The following is a 5000-nucleotide window of genomic DNA, read 5'->3' as shown; positions in this document are numbered from 1 at the left end:
GTAAGCTGGCAAAGCTTGTGAAATATCGCTATACAAAAGGCGAAGGAGATCTGATCGGGCGTTCTCAGGGTAGTATGGCCGTAAGCTGGCAAAATTTGTGAAATATAGCTATACAAAAGGCGAAGGAGATCTGTTCTGGTACAAAAGACGAACCAGTTCAGTTCAGTTCAGTCAGGTTCCCTGAGGGAAGTTAGGTTTCAAGTGGTCTGGTCATCTCGTGCTGTCAATGGCAGCTAACGAGGTAATCACCATCTAAAACGCACAGAGTTGGGTGAAAACGAGAGCTGCAAACTCAACCCGATGTGAGCTCCAACCACAAAACTAACAAGACAATACATCGACCTCAGTTGATACCAACAAGATCTGTCTGTTCTTTCTTTTTAATGAAATAAACCAAAAAGCTTACAGCACCTGGTATTCCCAGGCGGTCTCCCATCCAAGTACTAACCAGGCCCGACCCTGCTTAGCTTCCGAGATCAGACGAGATCGGGCGTTCTCAGGGTAGTATGGCCGTAAGCTGGCAAAATTTGTGAAATATAGCTATACAAAAGGCGAAGGAGATCTGTTCTGGTACAAAAGACGAACCAGTTCAGTTCAGTTCAGTCAGGTTCCCTGAGGGAAGTTAGGTTTCAAGTGGTCTGGTCATCTCGTGCTGTCAATGGCAGCTAACGAGGTAATCACCATCTAAAACGCACAGAGTTGGGTGAAAACGAGAGCTGCAAACTCAACCCGATGTGAGCTCCAACCACAAAACTAACAAGACAATACATCGACCTCAGTTGATACCAACAAGATCTGTCTGTTCTTTCTTTTTAATGAAATAAACCAAAAAGCTTACAGCACCTGGTATTCCCAGGCGGTCTCCCATCCAAGTACTAACCAGGCCCGACCCTGCTTAGCTTCCGAGATCAGACGAGATCGGGCGTTCTCAGGGTAGTATGGCCGTAAGCTGGCAAAATTTGTGAAATATAGCTATACAAAAGGCGAAGGAGATCTGTTCTGGTACAAAAGACGAACCAGTTCAGTTCAGTTCAGTCAGGTTCCCTGAGGGAAGTTAGGTTTCAAGTGGTCTGGTCATCTCGTGCTGTCAATGGCAGCTAACGAGGTAATCACCATCTAAAACGCACAGAGTTGGGTGAAAACGGGAGCTGCAAACTCAACCAAATGTGAGCTCCAACCACAAAACTAACAAGACAGTACATTGACCTCAGTTGATACCAACAAGATCTGTCTGTTCTTTCTTTGTCATGAAATAAACCAAAAAGCTTACAGCACCTGGTATTCCCAGGCGGTCTCCCATCCAAGTACTAACCAGGCCCGACCCTGCTTAGCTTCCGAGATCAGACGAGATCCGGCGTTCTCAGGGTAGTATGGCCGTAAGCTGGCAAAATTTGTGAAATATAGCTATACAAAAGGCGAAGGAGATGTGTTCTGGTACAAAAGACGAACCAGTTCAGTTCAGTTCAGTCAGGTTCCCTGAGGGAAATTAGATTTCAAGTGGTCTGGTCATCTCGTGCTGTCAATGGCAGCTAACGAGGTAATCACCATCTAAAACGCACAGAGTTGGGTGAAAACGAGAGCTGCAAACTCAACCCGATGTGAGCTCCAACCACAAAACTAACAAGACAATACATCGACCTCAATTGATACCAACAAGATCTGTCTGTTCTTTCTTTTTAATGAAATAAACCAAAAAGCTTACAGCACCTGGTATTCCCAGGCGGTCTCCCATCCAAGTACTAACCAGGCCCGACCCTGCTTAGCTTCCGAGATCAGACGAGATCGGGGGTTCTCAGGGTAGTATGGCCGTAAGCTGGCAAAATTTGTGAAATATAGCTATACAAAAGGCGAAGGAGATCTGTTCTGGTACAAAAGATGAACCAGTTCAGTAAGGTTCCCTGAGTGAAATTAGGTTTCAAGTGGTCTGGTCATCTCGTGCTGTCAATGGCAGCTAACGAGGTAATCACCATTTAAAACGCACAGAGTTGCGTGAAAACGAGAGCTGCAAACTCAACCCGATGTGAGCTCCAACCACAAAACTAACAAGACAATACATTGACCTCAGTTGATACCAACAAGATCTGTCTGTTCTTTCTTTGTCATGAAATAAACCAAAAAGCTTACAGCACCTGGTATTCCCAGGCGGTCTCCCATCCAAGTACTAACCAGGCCCGACCCTGCTTAGCTTCCGAGATCAGACGAGATCGGGCGTTCTCAGGGTAGTATGGCCGTAAGCTGGCAAAGCTTGTGAAATATCGCTATACAAAAGGCGAAGGAGATCTGATCGGGCGTTCTCAGGGTAGTATGGCCGTAAGCTGGCAAACTTTGTGAAATATAGCTATACAAAAGGCGAAGGAGATCTGTTCTGGTACAAAAGACGAACCAGTTCAGTTCAGTTCAGTCAGGTTCCCTGAGGGAAGTTAGGTTTCAAGTGGTCTGGTCATCTCGTGCTGTCAATGGCAGCTAACGAGGTAATCACCATCTAAAACGCACAGAGTTGGGTGAAAACGGGAGCTGCAAACTCAACCAAATGTGAGCTCCAACCACAAAACTAACAAGACAGTACATTGACCTCAGTTGATACCAACAAGATCTGTCTGTTCTTTCTTTGTCATGAAATAAACCAAAAAGCTTACAGCACCTGGTATTCCCAGGCGGTCTCCCATCCAAGTACTAACCAGGCCCGACCCTGCTTAGCTTCCGAGATCAGACGAGATCGGGCGTTCTCAGGGTAGTATGGCCGTAAGCTGGCAAAATTTGTGAAATATAGCTATACAAAAGGCGAAGGAGATCTGTTCTGGTACAAAAGACGAACCAGTTCAGTTCAGTTCAGTCAGGTTCCCTGAGGGAAGTTAGGTTTCAAGTGGTCTGGTCATCTCGTGCTGTCAATGGCAGCTAACGAGGTAATCACCATCTAAAACGCACAGAGTTGGGTGAAAACGAGAGCTGCAAACTCAACCCGATGTGAGCTCCAACCACAAAACTAACAAGACAATACATCGACCTCAGTTGATACCAACAAGATCTGTCTGTTCTTTCTTTTTAATGAAATAAACCAAAAAGCTTACAGCACCTGGTATTCCCAGGCGGTCTCCCATCCAAGTACTAACCAGGCCCGACCCTGCTTAGCTTCCGAGATCAGACGAGATCGGGCGTTCTCAGGGTAGTATGGCCGTAAGCTGGCAAAATTTGTGAAATATAGCTATACAAAAGGCGAAGGAGATCTGTTCTGGTACAAAAGACGAACCAGTTCAGTTCAGTTCAGTCAGGTTCCCTGAGGGAAGTTAGGTTTCAAGTGGTCTGGTCATCTCGTGCTGTCAATGGCAGCTAACGAGGTAATCACCATCTAAAACGCACAGAGTTGGGTGAAAACGGGAGCTGCAAACTCAACCAAATGTGAGCTCCAACCACAAAACTAACAAGACAGTACATTGACCTCAGTTGATACCAACAAGATCTGTCTGTTCTTTCTTTGTCATGAAATAAACCAAAAAGCTTACAGCACCTGGTATTCCCAGGCGGTCTCCCATCCAAGTACTAACCAGGCCCGACCCTGCTTAGCTTCCGAGATCAGACGAGATCCGGCGTTCTCAGGGTAGTATGGCCGTAAGCTGGCAAAATTTGTGAAATATAGCTATACAAAAGGCGAAGGAGATGTGTTCTGGTACAAAAGACGAACCAGTTCAGTTCAGTTCAGTCAGGTTCCCTGAGGGAAATTAGATTTCAAGTGGTCTGGTCATCTCGTGCTGTCAATGGCAGCTAACGAGGTAATCACCATCTAAAACGCACAGAGTTGGGTGAAAACGAGAGCTGCAAACTCAACCCGATGTGAGCTCCAACCACAAAACTAACAAGACAATACATCGACCTCAATTGATACCAACAAGATCTGTCTGTTCTTTCTTTTTAATGAAATAAACCAAAAAGCTTACAGCACCTGGTATTCCCAGGCGGTCTCCCATCCAAGTACTAACCAGGCCCGACCCTGCTTAGCTTCCGAGATCAGACGAGATCGGGGGTTCTCAGGGTAGTATGGCCGTAAGCTGGCAAAATTTGTGAAATATAGCTATACAAAAGGCGAAGGAGATCTGTTCTGGTACAAAAGATGAACCAGTTCAGTAAGGTTCCCTGAGTGAAATTAGGTTTCAAGTGGTCTGGTCATCTCGTGCTGTCAATGGCAGCTAACGAGGTAATCACCATTTAAAACGCACAGAGTTGCGTGAAAACGAGAGCTGCAAACTCAACCCGATGTGAGCTCCAACCACAAAACTAACAAGACAATACATTGACCTCAGTTGATACCAACAAGATCTGTCTGTTCTTTCTTTGTCATGAAATAAACCAAAAAGCTTACAGCACCTGGTATTCCCAGGCGGTCTCCCATCCAAGTACTAACCAGGCCCGACCCTGCTTAGCTTCCGAGATCAGACGAGATCGGGCGTTCTCAGGGTAGTATGGCCGTAAGCTGGCAAAGCTTGTGAAATATCGCTATACAAAAGGCGAAGGAGATCTGATCGGGCGTTCTCAGGGTAGTATGGCCGTAAGCTGGCAAACTTTGTGAAATATAGCTATACAAAAGGCGAAGGAGATCTGTTCTGGTACAAAAGACGAACCAGTTCAGTTCAGTTCAGTCAGGTTCCCTGAGGGAAGTTAGGTTTCAAGTGGTCTGGTCATCTCGTGCTGTCAATGGCAGCTAACGAGGTAATCACCATCTAAAACGCACAGAGTTGGGTGAAAACGGGAGCTGCAAACTCAACCAAATGTGAGCTCCAACCACAAAACTAACAAGACAGTACATTGACCTCAGTTGATACCAACAAGATCTGTCTGTTCTTTCTTTGTCATGAAATAAACCAAAAAGCTTACAGCACCTGGTATTCCCAGGCGGTCTCCCATCCAAGTACTAACCAGGCCCGACCCTGCTTAGCTTCCGAGATCAGACGAGATCGGGCGTTCTCAGGGTAGTATGGCCGTAAGCTGGCAAAATTTGTGAAATAAAC

The 5000-nt window shown here is 46.0% G+C and overlaps 12 non-coding genes across 12 annotated transcripts in view; all 12 read right to left on the bottom strand.

Annotated features, from left to right (window-relative positions):
• LOC130925199 (5S ribosomal RNA) overlaps positions 1 to 6 on the bottom strand; it is a 119-nt gene extending 113 nt beyond the window's left edge. The window contains exon 1 of the ribosomal RNA XR_009065487.1: positions 1 to 6. This exon is cut by the window's left edge and continues 113 nt beyond it. This is a non-coding gene — a ribosomal RNA (5S ribosomal RNA).
• A 393-nt stretch (positions 7 to 399) lies between these two features.
• On the bottom strand, positions 400 to 518 carry LOC130925301 (5S ribosomal RNA). Its single transcript, XR_009065585.1, has one exon. It is a non-coding gene; the product is annotated as a 5S ribosomal RNA (ribosomal RNA).
• Positions 519 to 831: 313 nt separating this feature from the next.
• Positions 832 to 950, bottom strand: LOC130925290 (5S ribosomal RNA). The gene has a single exon (XR_009065574.1). It is a non-coding gene; the product is annotated as a 5S ribosomal RNA (ribosomal RNA).
• Positions 951 to 1263: 313 nt separating this feature from the next.
• On the bottom strand, positions 1264 to 1382 carry LOC130925059 (5S ribosomal RNA). The gene has a single exon (XR_009065349.1). It is a non-coding gene; the product is annotated as a 5S ribosomal RNA (ribosomal RNA).
• A 313-nt stretch (positions 1383 to 1695) lies between these two features.
• On the bottom strand, positions 1696 to 1814 carry LOC130924608 (5S ribosomal RNA). The gene has a single exon (XR_009064910.1). It is a non-coding gene; the product is annotated as a 5S ribosomal RNA (ribosomal RNA).
• Positions 1815 to 2117: 303 nt separating this feature from the next.
• On the bottom strand, positions 2118 to 2236 carry LOC130925279 (5S ribosomal RNA). Its single transcript, XR_009065563.1, has one exon. It is a non-coding gene; the product is annotated as a 5S ribosomal RNA (ribosomal RNA).
• Positions 2237 to 2629: 393 nt separating this feature from the next.
• Positions 2630 to 2748, bottom strand: LOC130925267 (5S ribosomal RNA). Its single transcript, XR_009065552.1, has one exon. It is a non-coding gene; the product is annotated as a 5S ribosomal RNA (ribosomal RNA).
• Positions 2749 to 3061: 313 nt separating this feature from the next.
• LOC130925256 (5S ribosomal RNA) lies at positions 3062 to 3180 on the bottom strand. The gene has a single exon (XR_009065541.1). It is a non-coding gene; the product is annotated as a 5S ribosomal RNA (ribosomal RNA).
• Positions 3181 to 3493: 313 nt separating this feature from the next.
• On the bottom strand, positions 3494 to 3612 carry LOC130925058 (5S ribosomal RNA). The gene has a single exon (XR_009065348.1). It is a non-coding gene; the product is annotated as a 5S ribosomal RNA (ribosomal RNA).
• A 313-nt stretch (positions 3613 to 3925) lies between these two features.
• LOC130924607 (5S ribosomal RNA) lies at positions 3926 to 4044 on the bottom strand. Its single transcript, XR_009064909.1, has one exon. It is a non-coding gene; the product is annotated as a 5S ribosomal RNA (ribosomal RNA).
• A 303-nt stretch (positions 4045 to 4347) lies between these two features.
• LOC130925244 (5S ribosomal RNA) lies at positions 4348 to 4466 on the bottom strand. Its single transcript, XR_009065530.1, has one exon. It is a non-coding gene; the product is annotated as a 5S ribosomal RNA (ribosomal RNA).
• Positions 4467 to 4859: 393 nt separating this feature from the next.
• On the bottom strand, positions 4860 to 4978 carry LOC130925231 (5S ribosomal RNA). Its single transcript, XR_009065518.1, has one exon. It is a non-coding gene; the product is annotated as a 5S ribosomal RNA (ribosomal RNA).
• Between the last annotated feature and the right edge of the window lie 22 nt (positions 4979 to 5000).

The sequence above is a fragment of the Corythoichthys intestinalis genome, chromosome 11, assembly GCF_030265065.1.
Source record: "Corythoichthys intestinalis isolate RoL2023-P3 chromosome 11, ASM3026506v1, whole genome shotgun sequence".
Classification (NCBI taxonomy): domain Eukaryota; kingdom Metazoa; phylum Chordata; class Actinopteri; order Syngnathiformes; family Syngnathidae; genus Corythoichthys; species Corythoichthys intestinalis.
This window is presented reverse-complemented; position numbering and strand designations above follow the sequence as displayed.